Below are 18,856 nucleotides of genomic sequence, written 5' to 3' on the forward strand. Positions count from 1 at the left end.
TTTGGAGAAATATATCTTGGCAAGCTTTCAGGTTTAAGACCCCTTTGTCAGGCTGAGGAAGCATCTGCAGTTTGTGTGTGTGCTCTTCCTGTATGGAATGAATAGTAAAGAAGCCAGAGGTTGGGCTGCAGGCATGAAAGCCAGTCAGTGAAAATGTAAACCGAGGTGTCAGGGGGTGAGAGACGGGTTGGGGAGTGGGGCTCGGGGGAGAAGGAGAATGTAGCATGTAAAAGTGGAGAGGTACGTGGGGAATCAGATGTCAGGCAGGTTATAGTCTGTCATAAATCCAATGTCTATATTGAGTCCATGAGTTTTGGTATCTAGGAGAGTTTGTATCTAGATCACTTCACACACAGCCTTATATGTTGTTTCTACATCCCTCCCCCACAGCACTGTGATTGAAAGGGAACTCAGGGAAAGATCACAGTCACTGGCCAGCTACAGATATCAATATCTTCCTCCTCTCTCTTCTCAGTTTCTATTTGCTGCAAGCCTGCTTTCCGAATCTCTGAATCTTTTCTGAATTGATTCAGAGGCTTCAATTCAATTCAGACCTTGTAATGGGTCTCTTAGTTTGATTTGGATTTGGAGATTTGGCAGCTGAATCAGGCTGAATTTTCTCCGAATCAAATTGGCAACCAAAGCTTTGATCTGGAATTCGATCTGGCCCTTACGCCTTCTCTCTCGCACAGACTGACAATCCCTGGCCCCCAGCCTCAGATCAACTCCAAGAGGCTCTGAGATCAACTGGTCGATTTAGACTGATGACCACTGCTCTAACAGGCTCTTCTAGAAGAGGCTTGAGACCAGTAGATATGTAGACCAGACTTTACAATCCTCTGTGGCAAAATCCAACTGTAGAATAACTAAAATAAAATCTCAGAGTACAATTATGAACTAGTACAAGTTCACACTAAGAGATGATATGTCACCGTACCATTGGTGCGCAAGAACTGTGATGCCACTGCTACTGTGCAGAAGGGTTGGAAATAACCTGTGCAACATTGGGACTGTGCAGTACCTTTGAGACTGCACAGTAACAACTGCACAGTCAGGTGCACACGTAGATTTGCCCACTGCTAACTAAAGACTTAGTCCCTGATCCCATATCCATTAAAATCAATGGAAAAAGTTTTTGCTGAGAAGAAGGCAATAGAACTGTTTACACGTAAAGAACCTGTGAGGGTTCACTGCAGTGGCAAAAGCAGGCCGAGTGACCATCTTCAATGATAATCAGGTCATGGTAGATCTACTTCTGAGTTCACAGAAAGAGACTTGTTATTGTATTTACTTAAATATAAGGTGAACCCTGCACCAATAATTAGATTTTATATATGGAAAATGTATACATTTGTCATAATTTTCCAGATACACAATCTACTTACTGGAGACTTGCCTTGAATTTGTCCCCTCCCTCTGCTACAGCAGGGAAAACAAATCTGAGGGAATAAAGTAGCCCTCTTACTCTCTGTCCCTCCTAGGTTCTTCTCCCTATATCCCTGAATTAAGTTCCACATTTTGACTGAGCAGAGTTCAATTGTTCAAGTCTGTGTGGTGCTACCACTGGCAAGTATCCTACCTCCCAGAGTCATCAGTCTGAGGCTTCAGATACTCCCAAATCCATGGTAAGCATCCATACAAGCCCCAAGCCTAGAGTCCTTGGAGTTCAGATGCCCACTAGTCTTGCCTACCTTAGTTCAAAGTCATGACTTATCATATAGTACACTGGGCTGGGCCCCAGCAGAGACAACAGCATTTCAAGCCATAGTAACCCCACAACTCAGCACTTCTTAGTATGTGTATGTATTCCAGATACCTCCCACAAGATCCATGTCCTAATCAGCTCCCTTTTCATGACTGGAACCAGGTATTCTTGTCATGAGTCATGAGATCCCCGAACAATTTATATGCAGATGAGGTGCAGGGCAACCTGGTCCAGCTCTACCTCATGGAGGCTGGGGCCGCACTATTCATAATATGACAGGCTGAAAGAGAGGACCCCTTTGTTGATGTTTGCCAGACATTCAAGGCTGGTTAAAAATTCGAGTCATTGGAAATGGGAAAGGCACAGCTAAGCTGTGGGAGTGAAGATAAAAGTTGAAATGTATTCAATGCAGTGTCTCACCATGACTTGAAAAACAGTCAGTACTAAGAGGAACTTTGTGCAATGGGCATTACTACATATCTCAGTCACATGGGCTGCATTGACTTATTCTACCATGATGATGGTTTTGGCCCAGGTGACTTTACTGACCCAGCAGGGGAGATACCCTTTTTCTCAGCCTTGAATGATTCAGCATATTTGAGGGTGAAGGCCTGTACCTTGTACCGTGGGCAGGCTAACACCTGCAAGAGGCTATCCAATGGGAGGAACTCAGCTATACAATTTATGGTGATGGGGGATTGCTCTTGGGATTTCCCTCTAGCTCCCCTTTAGCTTTTTGGCTAGCTGCAAGTGAGACTAGGGGGCATTTGAACTCTGAAGCCTCTGGGCTTGAGGCTTGCATCTAGGATGTCTGCCATGGATTTGGGAGTACAGTATCTGAAGTCCCAGGTTGAAGAGTCTGGGATGCAGGATTTTTGCCGGTGGTAGCACCTCATAGGCTTGAACAAGCCCTGCTCAGTTGACAAAACGCAATACAGACTTGAACAATTGAGCTTTGCTCTGTCAATAGAATTTGAAACTTGGGCTGATTTGGCCCAAGACACTAAATTAAAAAAAAAAAAGATAAAAAAAAGATCAAATGTAGCATGAGGTACCGGGAGATGTCAGGGCTGCCTCTGGCCCTCCTGGTGCCAGCCTGGTATTGCAGTATCTCCAGGCCCAGTGCCAGTTCCCTGTGGAGAAAACACCCGCCTATCTTTTTTAAGGGTGAGGGGGGAAAAAAGGATCCTATTAGCATTTTTGGCACCAGGGAGGGTGTCAGCCTGGTACTACAGTACCTCCAGGCCTGATGCTTATTCTCTCCTGGGAGAACAACTGTTTATTTTTTTTAAGGGCCACACAGAAAAATAGGTTTCCATCAGTATATTTGCTCAGTATGTTTGTGTTGTGTTTGCTCAGTATGTGTTGGCTGCAATTAATCAACTTTATAGTTGGTTTCCATTACTGAGCACATGCTGTTTTTGGCAGCGATTTAATGACAGACAATGCATTTAGTAAGACTTCTTGTATGCGAATATAACACGCAGAGCTTTTTCCTCCATGCTGGTTGGGGAAAAAACCTCATCTTTGTATTCAAGTAAATATGATATATTTATTTTGCGGGTCAATGTCATATTCACCTCGTGGCCTGGTTCCATAAGGCTATCAATCAGGGGTGGGCAAAATGGTGGATCCGGCGGGCAGCCAGACTTGATTTCCCAGCAGCTCCTACCTGTCTCTGTGGCCGGCTTCCACAGACACCCCAGGAGCAGTGGTGCCATGATGGCACAGGGCTAGGGTTTCCATGGAGACTGGTCCCAGCAGTGCTGCCAGGGCATGCAGCTGGGCAGGGAGCTGCTCCAGAGCTGGGACGGGATCTTGCAGTGGTGATGGTGTGGTCCAGAGCTGCAGCAAAGCCTGCATGCCCCAGCTATGGACCATGCTATCACCACTGCAAGATCTCAGCCCTGGCCCAGGAGCAACTATGTGCCTAGCTCCATGCCCTGGAAACACTCCTGGTGCTGGTCTCCATGGAAACCCTGGCCCTGTGCTGTCACGGTGCCGTGGCTCCTGGGGTCTCTGGCAACTGGCCAGAGAGACACGAGCAGGGTCTCTTGGGAAATGGAGTCTGCTGCTGGCCCGATCCATCCTGTGGGGTGGACTTTGCCCACTCTTGCTGTAGATTATCAGACCATGCTGACCTATATTGAACACAGGCCACAACTGTATTTTATTTGTGGTGTGGGAAAAGGTGGCCAAACACTTTTAAATGTCTCCCCAAACTGAATATTGGAACCAGCTGGAGCTTGGTTCAGCCCAGTCAGACTGGAGAATCTCAAGGTCACTTATCATTTTCCCAAGCTTATATTCCCCGCATCAGGGGAGCCCTTAAGTAAGATGAATTTTCAGCTGCTTTGCATAAGCAGTCCAGCCCAAAGTAGCCATAGTGACCCCCCAGTCAGTTCCTGAGTGTGTTTTCCCCCTGAGTTTTAAACATGAAACAAGGAGCCTGCATCATCAAACACACTGTGGAAAACAATGAACAAAGTGAAATGACATATGGATTTGATATTCCACACAGGAACAAACAAGCACGTGCGTTTCTTTAATGTAAACATTTTAAACATTTGTCTAATTTGTGTACATTTTGGATAGAATTTAGCTATGATGGACACCATAGTAGAAATCAAATCGAGTTGCTATCCTTTATTCAGTATAATAGAAAACATGATTTTTCATAGAATCTTTTAAACTGTATTTTTACCATACAGAAAGTTGGGGAGAAACCTATGACATATGTTAATCACATCACTGAATGCATTACTGGAAGCCATTGATAGGCAAGGGTGGTGAGTGCAACACAAAAACCAGCAGAGAAGTTGCTACACTTCTCTAACTGAAATACAGTGCACAAAATGGATATTTTTATTCAGCTCCAATTTAAAAATATACCACCTTTTTAATTGGGATCATGGCTAGTAATCAGCTGTTGCATACCATAGCAAATAAATGCTGGAGAAGTAAGCTTTCATTTAAGGAAAGAAAGTCTGAACACTTCTTCTTTCCAGACATATGTCTTAAAGAATAACCTCATTGCTAAGGAGACTTGTATTTCTTCATTAAAGGGAGTTACTGTGAATGTGTGTGTTGGGGGAAGCAAAGGAAAACACTCCTAGAGGTTTGGGAGGGAGTCAAAAGCTTGCTGAGAATTTTCTCTCGCTGCAGACCTGAGAAAGTTCATGAGAAGGAGAGAAATATCCCTCAACAGTTTCCCTTCAGCAACCCAATTTTAGTCTTTCACCCTGAAGTCCTCCTAATATCCTTCTGCGATTTGCAGCCACAGGGGTTCTGGCTGCCAGGATGTACATGAAAGAAGAAAAAGGAGGAAGTGCCAATATCTTGTCCCTGTTTTCTTGTCTTGCATCCTTCCAACTTCCTGCCTCACAAATGCTCTGGGGCAGCAAGTCTCCAAGGGAAAAGGAGGAAAAAAACTTATGGGAAAGACATGTAGAGTTGAAAAGGAACGCGTTTCAGCAGGACATGTGGAGAGGACAGGGATTATAATGGTTAAAAGGACTTTCAGAGATTGGCTCTTGCTGGAAGGCATGAAGTGCTGCAGGTAGAAGAGAGGTCTAAGTGAGGAAGTACTCAAGACTGGCTTCACAGAGGAAAAGCTCTGTTGCTGTGAACCATAGAAAGCTAATATGTTGCAGAAGCTAAGGAAGTGTTAATGCTTCTCCCTTCCTTCTTCAGCTGCTCCTCAGCAAATTTTGTTCCTTGCATCCCTGAGCCACCAAGAGCTCACTCTCTTTCCAGCACAGCCTCAGTCCTCTACAAGGGGCTCACAAGTAGGACTAAGGAGGGACTGGAGTACCCTGACAATCCAATTCAGACAGAAGTGGAAGAAGCTTGCTTTCCTCCCCTATTTGAGAAATGAGGTTTAATTGCATTTCCTGGTTCTTCAACTTATTTTTCTTTACACTCTTGACAGTAATATGCACTTACATCACCGATTATGTTGACATTATTCCCTTCTATGCGTGTTTTACCAGAGATCAGGACTTCTAAGCTGAAATGGCACACAGCCTGAGGAATATGTTAGAAACACTAACAACATTTTTTCTCTAAAGGACCCTCCCAACCTTCTGTCCAGATCAGAGAAGTCCTTGATGAGTAACATCTACTTGTCCAAAATGAGACCAAACTGTTTTTCAGTGGTCCTTCTATCGGGACTGCAGGTAACACGCCCATCAGACCGCAGACAGAGAGTCTGAGAACTATTGATTTCAGTTTGGATGAATGGACTGCAAGGTGGAAACAAAACTGGCTGGATCATTGGGCTCAAAGGGTAATAATCAATGGCTCGATGTCCAGGTGGCAGCCAGCGTCAATAAGAGTGGCCCAGGAGTCAGTCCTGGGGCCATTTTTGTTCAATATCTTCATCAATGACGGTGAAGATGGGATGGAGTGCACCCTCAGCAAGTTTTCAGAAGACACCAAACTGGATGGAGTAGTAGATATGCTGGTGGATAGTAGGCCTGTGTGAGTAGGCTGGTATTCGATCCAACTTTGGATCCGGTTGCTCTGGATGTCACCGATCCGATCCAGAGCTCTGGATTGGTTTGCCGCTTCAATCCAGTCGAAGCAGCTCCAAAGCTGCCTCAAAGATCCGGCTGTAGGCTATAATGGGGGAATCAATGAAATATTTATAACTTTGTTGTTTTGTCTCCGATTTGGGTGAAACTTGCAGGGGTAGTAGCCCCTGGTGAGGCCACAAAGCATGCCAAGTTTCAAGAAGATAGGTGCAGGGGTTTGTGGGGAACTGCACCTCAAGCTGCTGACAGGAGAAACTCATGATGTAGGTGGGCAACTGTGTCTGTTTTGGGGCACAGAGTGGTGGAATCTAGTGCAGACCTGGGTATTGGGCCTTGCCAGGCCATGAAGTCTGCCAGGTGTGTGTGCGTCTTGCTGGGGGAGTGTGTCTTCTGGAGCCCTGCACCTCAAGCTACTGATAGGCAAAAAACTCATAATGTGGGTGGGTGATATTGTGTGTGTGTGTTAAGGTGCGCCCTTCCTGGCACTGGGGCTTCTCCACAACACGGCAGTGTGCCCCAGTGAGGCCTCCTCCTCCCCTACAGTCTCATGTCCGGTCCACCACTTTACATGTCAACAGGTAAAATAACTTACCTGGCTCAACACCAGTAGCATCAACAAAGGTACCCACACAACTGTTACAGAGCCTGTCTTTTTATAAAGGAATTGACGGCAAGAAGTAAAGATGTTGTGTTGTGTTGGACATATGGTGTTACTCATGGTGTGTGATGACTTATTTTGTGTTTTTATGTCTATATGTGTATTATGGGGAAAAAAAAGAGTACTTGAAAAAAAATGTATCTTTGGAAGCTTTAGGGTTGAAAACCCCTGTGTCCGGCTGAGGGAGTACCTGCAGTTGGTCCTGGGTGGAAGAAGTAGTAAGAAGCCAGAGGCTGGCCTTGCCCGCAATGCAGGCAAGAAAGCCGCCAACTATTAGGTGCAGCCTGTGTGCCACACAGCAGATACCAACAAAGTTGGCATCACGGACAGCCTTCACCATATTGGCCCCTTTGTCGGTGACCCCACGGGCCACCCCTGCACCATGCAATTTATGGCCTCCATGATTTCCCTTGCTGTGTGGGATTCATCTAGTGCCTTGGCTTGCAGTAGAGCCAACTGATGGCCTGACTGATCGCGCCAGTGACCTGTGAGGCAGAGGTAGGCGTGATCACCACCTTGGCTGCTCCAGATGTCAGAGGTGAAGTGCAAGGCTACCTGTGGCCCTGCCTTGTGCAGCTCCTCCCTCAACTACTCCCTGCATGCCTCATACAGGGAGGGCACCACTGCCCTGCTAAAGGTGGTGCATGTGGGCACTTTGTAAAATGGGGCCAGAAGTGCTATGAACCACCTTGTAACAGGGGGTCTGCTCCGAGCTGATTTCACTGTGGCCTGCCCATCTGTGTATGGGCTAACCACCTGCCTTCTTGGTAATTAATTGATGTAAATTAAGTGGGAGGCTGCCCATTTCCTGCTCCTATGCCAGGAGGCGCTATCTGCGGCTCCGTTCCTCCCCTACTCCACGGCCCAAGCCTCACAGATGGCATCCATAGTTCTTACAATCACCAGCCCCATGCTGGGCCCCAGACTTCCCCAATCAGGACCCCTCTAAGATTCCTCCATTCCGGTGGCCTATTCTGCCTTCATTCTCGGCTACATAGCTCCCCAAGTTGCTTCCCCCTTACAGGTGTGGTCCCCCCAGGACCTCTGGCTACTAGCACTGGCCCACATACAGGCCACTCGGAAGGCGTGCAGCTCTTGGGTGTTTCTCCTGGTGGGACCCTGGCCCTTTGACCCTTCCAGCCCTAGCCCCAGCATTGACCAGTCAGGGGATGTTCAGACAGGTTCTTGAGTCTATGTCCTCACACTCTCTCTCTGGGGATCCACCTTCCAGACCCTACAGAAGGGGTAACCCAGTGGTTGCGGGGGCTAGGGATTAAGGCGCCCTGACCTGCCTTTCACCAGGGTGGTAACTGGTTTGGTATTTCCTGGGGGCTCCTGTGCCACTGATAGCTCCACCAGGCCATCAACTCCTAGCAGGTACAGTTTTAGGTCATGCCCAGGACCAGAAGCCTCTTGACCATCCCCTGCAGCTCATCTCTTACCTCCAGATGATACCTACAGCCAGATGATATTGTTGCTTGGCCTCCCAGCAGCAAAATGCCCTTTTGTATTGTGTGTTTTATTCCCTCTGTTGTGTGTGTGCAGTGGCCTCTTCTTAGATTGTTTGCTTCAGTGTTAAGAGTTATGTAAAAATTGTGTGCTGTCTGTCTGTCTTCTCCTATGAATATCTGATTTTCCTTTATAGAGTGTGCTTGCGTGCATGCATGAGCGCATGCAATCTGGGTGCCTCCCTGCACAGTGATGGGTCACACTGGCAAGGAAAACACAGCTTTCTTATTTCAAAGTTTCCAAAAAAAAAAAAAAGGAGCAAATATAAATTCAAAGAAATGAATTGAATAGTAACAGTAATTGAATAGCTAAGCAAAGATAAGCTAAATCCTACCCAATCCTTTATAACAAGAAAAAGGAGCAGGCAGGTTCAACTACTGAGTATAGCAAGCAAGCTGAAATGCTGAGTGTTCCTTTCTCATACAAGCAAGCTGAGTCTGAGGGTTCCTTTCTCATGCAGTTCCTGAGATGGAACAAGCTAGGAAAAGGCACAGCATGCCTCCAAACAGAAGCTTTTATGCTGTTTCTAGTCCCTCCCCACAAACGCTGCCATTGGAAAGGCAGCCAGAGATAAATCCTTCTCACTGGCCACCTACACATGTCAGTCTTCCCCCCAACCCCCACCCTTCTAACTTTTAGTTTCAGCATCCAAAGCATCTGAAGCATTGCCAAAGCGCTTTGGAAGCTCTGAACTGCTTCAGAGCCGCACTTCAATCCCGGCATGCTGCTTCGGACACCGAAGAGTCAGAAGTGACCCTGGATACAGATCCGAAGTGCAATCCAAAGCCTCACACAGCCTTAGTGGATAGGGATATGATTCAGAGATACCTGGAAAAATTAGAGGATTGGACCATAAGAAATCTCAGTAAATTCAATTAGGTCAAGTGCAAAGCCCTGCACTTAAGATGGAACAATGCCATGCACTGGTACAGGCTGGGGACTGACTGGCTAAGCAGCAACTCTGCAGAAAAGGACATGGGTGTCACAGTGGACAAAAAGCAGTGGACAAGTCAACAGTGTGCCCTTGTTATGAAGGCCAACAGCATCCTGGGCTGTGTTGCCAGCAAACTGAGGGAAGTGATTATTCCCTTCTATTTGGCACTGGTGAGGCCACTTCTGGAGTAGCGTCCAGTTTTGGGCCCCCCAATACAGAAAGACAAATTGGAGAGTCCATCAAAGTGCAACAAAAATGGTGAGGGGACTGTGGCACACAACCTATGATGACAGGCTGAGGGAACTGGACTTCTTCAGTAGTCTGCAAAAGAGAAGACTGAGGGGGGATTTAATAGCAGCTTTCAACTTCCCGAAGCATAGTTCCAAAGAGAATGGAGATAGACTGTCCTCAGGAGGGCTGTAGAAAACGACTGTGTTTTGATTTGGTTAGAATTTGGCTGTTTTGGAGGACAATCGTTCGTTTTGGTGTTTCGGATTGCTGTCCCATTTCATTTTGGCTGAACTTGTTTCAAAACCCAGCTGGGTGGGGCTGCAAGGCCCCAGCGGTGAGCAGGACAGCGCCATGAGTGGCTCATCCGGGGGAGGGCCACTGCCCTCTGTGCAGGTAAGGAGATCCCCGTGTGGATCTCTGATCCCTGCAGAGCCAGGTCATACAGCAGGAACCAGCACTGCTGTGCCATGTGATCTGGCTCTGCAGAGAGCAGAGATCCGCACCAGGGATCTCCTCTGTGCTGCTGCCCACCCCATGCAGCCCCAGATCTGTGCTCTCTGCAGAGCTAGGTCAAGCAGCAGGGACCAGCACTGCCCTGCAGTGTGGCCTGACTCCACAGAGAGCAGAGATCCGCACTGGGGATCTCCTCCCCACCGCTGCCCACCCCATGCAGCCCCAGATCTGTGCTCCCTGCAGAGCCAGGTCATGTGGCAAGGACCAGCATTGCCCTGCCGCATGAGCTGGCTCCACAGGGAGCAGAGATCCGTGCCGGGGTCTCCTTGCCGCCACTGCCTGCCCCATGCAGCCCCTTGTCACTGGAGCAGCAGGGGGTGGGCAGCGGTGCGAGGAGACCCCCAGTGCAGATCTCTGCTCCCTGCAGAGCCGAGTCATGCAGCAAAGCAGCAGCATACAGTTGTTTCCCTGCAAGCCTGGCTCTGAAATGCCAAAATTTTCCAAAACATTTTGATGTCTCGCTTTGTTTCAGAGAAGTTCCTGAGCCTTCCATTTCGATTTGGATTCAGTGTTTCAGGCACCAAAATAGCCTGACGCCTCTGAAATGAAATGGCTGCCGAAATTTTGCACAGCCATAGTCCTCAGTGGTGGTAGATGACAGAACAAGGAGCAATGGTCTCAAGGTGCAGCAAGGGAAGTTTTGGTTAGATATTAGGACAAACTCCCCCACAAGGAGGGTAGTCAAGCATTGGAACAGGCTATCCAGAGAAGTTGTGAAATTTCCATTAAATCCTTGGCTGGGATGATCTAGGTGGGGATGGTCCTGCTGTGAGTAGGGAGGTGGACCAGATGACTTTCTGAGGTAGGGATTCCAACCCTAATTTTCTATGATTCTCCGATTTTTTTGCCACAATTTCCTCTGTTCTTTGGACAGCAGAATAGATTCAACTTCTAAGACCCTACTGTTGCCTATTATCCTGTTTACTCTATTTTCCACTAATTATAAACTGGAAGTGCTCAGATTGAATCCAAAATCAGCTAGTGAAATCATCTTGTCTTTGGAATTGTTGTTCTTGTGTATTTAAGTATTTCTTCTCATAAGCAATAGACAGTGCGGAGTTTAGAACTCTTTAAAACTCATTTTCTGAGTTGTGCAGCCCTCTGTAGAAAGACTTCATTTTCAGTTGGAAAAATCTTATCTTTGAATCAGTTTTTACTGTATTAAAAGGAGAGCGAGTGAGTTGAGAGTGTCAAATATTGCTTTGTTTTTTAAAGTTGACTGTGATGTTTTAATTATGTCATCTGTGCAAAGATTCTGAAATGCCTTGTGTTTAAGGTTTAGAATAGGAATACGTACTACAGATTTCCATCATTAAGCTTAGTTGACAAAGACCAACACAACTCTTTTCCTTGTAACTTTGTAACCATTTATATTTGAGGTGAAGATGTTAATATGGAAATTTTGTGAGCAGGGAATGACTACGAACTCTATCATTGTAATTTATGACTTTTCAGCTAAGGCCAATGTAAAGGCAACTGCAATTGTTTTATACCTCAAGGCCAGCACATAGCAGATGTATGAAATTTGGAGTGTTAGACATAAACTTTTATTACCAAATTATAAATAATTTCTACCACTTACAGTGTTCACCTTTCAAGTTCATCGTGATTAAAACACAAGGGCAGCTTCTCACTGACTTCATTGAATTATAAAGCTGAAAAAGCTTTATCAAAGTTCACTGCGAAAGGCTAAAGCAATATGGCATTTAAAAAAATCTACTGATAGCAAAACACAAAGTTTTTTTTAAATCTAAATCCTTCTTCATCTGAAAGGCTGAGACAAAAAAAGATGTAATCACTAGCTGATTAGGTCTTAATTTTATTTTCACTTTGAAACCTTTAAAAAGTCAATTAAATATGGATTATGGAAATCTTTTGAAGACCACCTTTCTGAGGTCATTTATATTTTGTCACTCAGGAAATGTAGCATTCTTTTAGGTTGCCCATTAACAGATGCGCTTACATAATCCCTCTGAATATATTAGCAGAGGTATTCAACAGCTTTTCATCCCAGGTGCAAATCACACTACAGCAAAATGCTTGACAATAGGGGTCGTATTATACAGAGGGCAATTAATCACAAAGAACAACATATAAAACACCTTCATACCCTAAATACTGCATGTTACCAAGGTCAAGAATGAGAATCTGGCTATGTGACACAGTCTCTTCAACCCTAAATGATAGGAGCCAAGTGTGTTGTAGAGTTAGCAAGACTTAGTTCCCAGGTCTGAAAGTGGTCAAGTAGTGGACGGAGTTACCTTCAACTTAATTCATAAGATCACTAGGATATTAAGCAAGAACTCAAAGCTATTTCAGAAGGTAGCATCAAATATACGAGCATTATGACTACAGAGCACCCAAGAGGTTAACAGACAGTGCATGTCAGGATGCCCAGGACTAAAGGTAAATACACAGACCCCATCTCCTTTAAATGCAATTCACACAGAGATACTACTGTAAACAGCAGCAATGGAAGGCCCACCAATCACAAACACCCTTGAGCCAGGCTTGCAAAAGTGTTACAAAAATTTACCAGTCCAGGCACAAAATCTATTTGCCCAGTCTTTACCCTGCTGATTAAAGATAACAGAAAAACTAATACTTCACCATCAAAATTATTGCTCACTGAAGACTAGTGGCCAAATTAAACCTTGTATGGCTGCTCCCAGTAGTAACTATATTAGGTTCTTTTTCTGCTTCAAGTACTAGATATAATCAAGCACAGTTGGAGGCTCCTGATTAATATGATGGTTGCCTGGCAACCCAATCACAATGTGGCTCCACTTCCCTGGCCTTGCCCATTCCTGAACTCCTAGGACAGTAAGGTGAACTTTATCCCATTCATAGACCATGCTTGTTAAATCTCTCTTACCTAACCCTTTGAGAAAAGATATTACCAAAGAGTATAATAAAAAGATATGGGAAATGGCTCCAGACAGTGGAGAGAGGGATATTCAGTAACCTATATTCCTTCACATTCTGATCTCCTTTATTTTTATTTATAGTTTTAATAATATACTAATATAAGAATTATTTAAGAGTCTGGATGAGAATAAAATCCAATCCGAGAACATGCATAAATGAATCCAAGGCATACTGACATGATATGAAAGCCCTAAAGAGAAGAAAAGATTGCTCACTGCTAGGAGTAGTAGCCTGGATCTAGCAAAACACTATTTCAATTCACAAGCTTTCTGGGTGAACTTGTTCAAGTCACTTAATTTCACATCTTAATTTCCTCTCTCACATTAACAGAGTCAAGACTGAGACATTCAGATGCTTTGGTAATAGAAATCATATAAAGCACAAAAATATTCTGGTATTAATAGCATTCCAGTTATAATAATAGAATAGACTATGATACCACTTCAGATAATTTTTCCATAAAAAAATCTATAAATTATTTTCTGATATAAATGTAAGGCATAAAAAAATACAACCACATCAACAAATCAGAATTTACCTAATAAAGATTCAGTAGATTTGAAAGGTGAATTACCCTCAGAAAATGCAGGCAGATTTATTAGTGGCTTTGTGTGAAATCAATAATGCTTTTGCACTGTCATAATTCTAAAACAGATATGACTTATGGTCTTTAACAAGGCAAAGTTACACGTGATATATAACAGAAATGCAATGCAGTACAAAAATCTGATTTAAGCAGTATGAGTTTTTTCCTATGAGCCTGAGTAGCTTTCAGCAAACCAGGAAATACTGCACACTAAAATTCTGACAATTATTTTTTCCCCTCCTATACCTTTCAAATTTGTGCATAATTCTCTATTAATGGGAGAATTGAGCAGTACTGTTCCTTTGCTGTTGAAGAAGATGACAAAAGAACAATTCTGGGAGATTTTATGTCAGAAAGTTGCTTCTTAGTTTAAATACCTTGGATATCTGATGAGGAAGAATCTTCGGGTCTCTTCTTAAAACCCTGTATAGCTCAGGTTGAAAAGCGGGATGCTTCATATCTCAGTTTTGTTTCAGAACAATTTAGAGCATGCTAGATTCCATTGCCCAACATATTGTGGAAAAATTCAAAGGGAACTGCAGCAGATGGATTCAGTACAGGCACAGCTGTGGCTCTGCTTTAGAAGAATGACAGAGATTAAGGGTTATGGATACCTGGGGAAAAACTGTATTTTGGGACAAGTTTAACTTGGAGAAGATGCTAAACAAGTGGCAGCCCCTCCCATCCAATGATAATCATCCAAGACCCCTAACTGGTGGAGAGGCCTTCTACTGGCATGCCATGCCTTTATAGAGTAGGGATGTTCACCTCCAGCCTGAAAGGCCATATATGTCATTTGGTCCTTGGGTGCCCCCATGGGTCCAAAAATTAGGCAGTTGGGGAGCGGTGGCAGCATTAATTGCAGCTTTCCTGCTGCCAGATTTCCAGACCCAGAGCTCTGCACCAGATGACATACCTTGTGTACTAAATTACGCCAGTGCATGGGGTCAAGCCAGTTTGCAGCCAGAACCGGCACATGGGGTCCAGTCACTATGCAGCAGGATCAGACCGGTATCAGATACTATGCAGCAGAATCAGCCTGGTCAGTAGCGAGATCTGGTGCATGGGGTCAAGATGGTGAGTGGCTGGATCGGGTGTCCAAGATTGGGACATGTGTGGTGTCAGGCCAGTATACCAGATGGTACCCACGGACCAACTCCATGCATCGGGTCCAGCCCTTGGACTGTGTGGAGGAGCTGACAAAATGGCTCCTAGGTTCCTATAATGCTTGGCCTGGGAGAAAGAACCAGTTACGACTTCTGAGGGTTTTTTCTTCTTCTTCTTCTTATTATTAACAATAACTAGATGTCCAACCTTGTTCATACAGTAACTGTTTGCAAAGGGAAAAAGAGAAAGCAAGACAGAGAGGGACAGAGAGATAGAGAGTATTACAATTGCTTCAACACACAGGGTGTCCACTGGGTCACGAGGTTCAGGTTAACTCCCTTGCTTTCAAAACTACTTGATAGCAGTCTTGGGGCAGCTGAGTTAAACCCTAGTCCCAGACCTGGTCAGTGGCTCATTTTCGGGATTGGTACATACAACAGATATATAACAGATGTATAACGCTCTCAACAGTAATTAATACAAAAATTACAAAGCTTAAACTGATTACAAACTCAATACATTACCAAACAAAAACACACAGTCAACATTTCTGATGGATTTTCCGTGAAGGCCTTAAGAACGTGTTCTGCAGGAGAAGGGGAGAGAGGCTGCTCAGGTGATCAGGCCGGCTGCCGTTGCTGTGCTTTGTTGCTCGGTTCCGTGTTTTTCTCTCTCTCCCCAATGCGGCTTTTCCTGCGTTGGTGTTATATACTATGCTCTGGCCAATCACATCCTGACACCGCGTTCGCCCCTTATATGGTTGTGTGCGCGCATGCCTGCGAATGCCTGCTTTTCACTCCTGGCTCCCCAGGGGTCCTAGCCAGCTCAGGAGCTGCCACGTGCTCTGCACGTGGTGCATGGTCGGCCAGCTCTGCATAGGCATGCCGGAGCGGCCTGACCATTCATTCGGGTTCTTGGATGCGACAGACTGGTCCCTCACCACTCCCCTGGCCTGAGGGACCTAAAGATTAAGCACCACTGTTATAAAAGTACTACTGTTATATTATTTCATAATAACAAGATCACTGTTACACATGTCAAGTGGGCAGTCATGGCATGACAACTAAGAATGTGATGCTGAATGGACAGAAAGAATTAACTAGACTAGATGGGACTAAACCTAGAGTAGACCCCTCCAGAAAAGCTTGAAAAGCATGTTGTAGACTCAGTAAGACAGGGGTGGGCAAAATATGGCCCATGGGCAGGATCCAACCTACTGAAGGATTTTTTTCTGGCCTGTGGCGGGTCCCTTGGTTCCACCCAGTCCAGGGACCAGCCTGGGCTGTGGTGCTTATGCCCAGTCCTGCCACCTCTCGGCATGGAGAGGGGCTATGTCCAGGGCTGGGACCAGGATTTTGGGGTGCTGACAGTATGGGGCTGGGGCCTGCACACAGCTGCCTGTGGAACCCATGCCCATTGCAGGGCGGTGTGAGCAGTGGATTGTAGCTTTGCCCTGGCCATGCTGTCAATGCCCCACAATCCTGTCCTGTGATCCCAGCTTCACCTGCCTGTTTAACTCCTGGACACTGCTCCCTGCCTGCTTGCGAACCCATCCCATCCACCTGCCATGTGCAGAGCAAAGCCACATAGGGAGTTTTGGTGAGATGTTGCACAGGCAGGGGAGTGCTGACTCAGCTCACAACAGCTCATCAAAACTCCCGATATGGCCCGTGGGCCAAAATAATTGCCCACCCCTGCAATAACAGGAGCTTGAATGGCTGCAACTTCTGCTTTGAAAACAAAGGAGTACATTCCACTGCTATCAATCAAGCATCTTTCTAAGCATGGCATCCACACAACACTTATAATAAATAGAAACAGAATATTTGTACAAATACAGTTCATCTTAAGCACCATCAGGGTAATGGGTGAACAGCGCATGGGGGAGATGTTCTAATGTCAGCTATAAGCAGGTATATGAACCAAACATGAGCATGGCTGGGAGGCATTCACATCACACCCCCTGCAATGTTACCTTTCCTCTGGCATTCCTCTGGTATGACCAGCTATAGTAAAAAAAGCAAGACAAAGAAGTCAGTGGTTTGGGAAGTTTTGACCATCATGTAAAAATATTTACAGCCTCTGAAAAAAGAAGCATGGGCCAGGATGCACATTCTGCAGGGATCTAAAATTAACAGTGTTGCAATAAAGCACTAGCAAATTGAATGAGAGGACACCCTTCCTTATTGGCTCACAGCCCCATGTTAGGAAGGGCTGATTTACCATCCACTTCTAGCAGAAGTCTGCCCATGGAGAGGTGGTTGCAAACATGCTCCAGCACACATAGCTCAGGGGCAGATCCAAGGGGGTGCACTCATACCCCACTTTGATTCCTGCTCTACACAAAGTTTAAAACGAACTGCCTGGCAGTAGCAGCAGAATTTCTAGTTAGGCATTGCTCCAGGAGTCAATTGACTTGATAGCTCAGTATCTTCCCACCTGGTTCCATCTAAATTCTTCATTCCACAGGTGTTAATGGCTTCTTTCCATGTGTCTTGATACTCCACCAAAAAAGCTATCCTTTGTTCTGCTATTCTACTGCCTGTTCCCTGCTCGTGATACTGAAGCTCCTAATTCTCAGCTTTGCAGACTATTTTTCATTCATTCCCATGAAGTTAGGTTTGCTTTTGCTTCATTCTTAAACTGAGTAACACGGTGTCTACGTGAAGCTTCTAATTTCTTTTAACCAAAGAAAGATAAATGCTGTTATATGTGATGATGCACCTCACCGTCCCCAGGCCCCTTTTCCAAATTCCAGGTTTGCTCATGCGTGTACTTCACAGCACAAAGAGGAGAAGATGGAGCTTTAGGAGCAGAACATGTGATTTTAACCGTGGACTCTAATCTGAGGCCTTCTGTACTAAACCAGCGACTGACTACTACTAAGGTGACAGCCAGCATCCAGTCATAGCAGCAGGAGCAGGCAGAGAAGGAGGCTGAGGTTCTCAACCTTTTTAGACTCATTAGCCTTTGGGAAATGCCAGCTCTTCTGTATCTCATCCAGCACACTACATGCCCTGATGGAAAATATGTCAGAGAAACCACGAAATAACTGTGCACCAGAATGAACACACACCAGAAATCTATGAGACAGAAATACCCAAGCACTTGTGGGTGCACACTTCTCACAACACACCCACTCTCTCTCCAGTCTCTCACTTCTCATCCTCAAAGATAATGTACAAAACACCTTTCACAGATGAGCCTACAGACTTCACTTCATCAATCTACTGGATATGAAAAGTCACGGACTAAATATAGACATTGGATTTACAGTATATTGTAATCTGCCTGACATTCGATAATGCCAGGTAACCTCTCTACATTTTACCAGCTACATTATCACCAGGTCAACCCTCCACCCCACCCCTCCCTGCCTCACACCTCTTGTCCCTCATGGCCTCTGGTCCTCACTACCATTGTAGTTGCATTTTTGCAGGCCTGCATTTTGCACGTTGGCTTGTTCCATCCAGGAGAGCGCGAAACAGCTGCAGACTGTTCCTGTGCCTGAAGAAGGGTGTTTGTGCCCGAAAGCTTGAAAAGAACAATTTCTCCAACTATTTAGCTGGTCTAATAAAAGATATCACATGCTTAAGCTAACGTGGCTACAACCGCCCCAGCTCTTCATTTTCACTCTTTATTTAAGGGCAGGAGAGTAGCAGAGCAGGGTTTCTGTTGCACAACCCCAGCCAGGGCTTCCCGGGAGGCATCCTGGGGCTCACCCTGTGAAGCAGCTTGGAAAGGATCCCAGGGTGCCACTGGGCGAGGGCACCCTGGCTGAGCACCCCTGAACTAAGGAGACTTTCTGGACTGAGCTGAGTTGCAGTGCGTGGAGCCCACAAAGCAACAGCAGAGCCTGCAAGAGGTCACTCCATGGTGGAGGGGGAAGGGCTTTCAAATGGGCAGATCCCCGGGAGCGGGGGCGGGGCCCTGCAGAGCTTAACGCAGGCGGCTCCACGAGCTGGCCCCGCCCCACATCACCAGCAGAACGCGTTCTCGTCCAAGCCGGGAGTTCTGGCCCCGGTGGCCCGCCGTAGGAAGGCATTGATTGGCTGCTCGCGCGCCCGGCAGCTTTCCTAGTCAGTGGGCGAAGCGGCGCGCGGGTGAGCGAGCTGGGGCGCGCGGGGCAGGGGCCGCGCCGCCGACGGCC

General features: G+C 45.9%; 1 protein-coding gene across 1 annotated transcript in view; it reads left to right on the top strand.

Moving 5' to 3' along the window:
- Positions 1–18,716: 18,716 nt before the first annotated feature.
- LSM6 (LSM6 homolog, U6 small nuclear RNA and mRNA degradation associated) overlaps positions 18,717–18,856 on the top strand; it is a 16,711-nt gene continuing 16,571 nt past the window's right edge. The window contains exon 1 of the mRNA XM_019534438.1: positions 18,717–18,809. The gene's annotated coding sequence lies outside the window, so the exon portion shown is untranslated. The remainder of the gene's footprint in view (positions 18,810–18,856) is intronic.

Source organism: Crocodylus porosus, unplaced genomic scaffold (assembly GCF_001723895.1).
Source record: "Crocodylus porosus isolate Cpor-Errol unplaced genomic scaffold, CroPor_comp1, whole genome shotgun sequence".
Classification (NCBI taxonomy): domain Eukaryota; kingdom Metazoa; phylum Chordata; order Crocodylia; family Crocodylidae; genus Crocodylus; species Crocodylus porosus.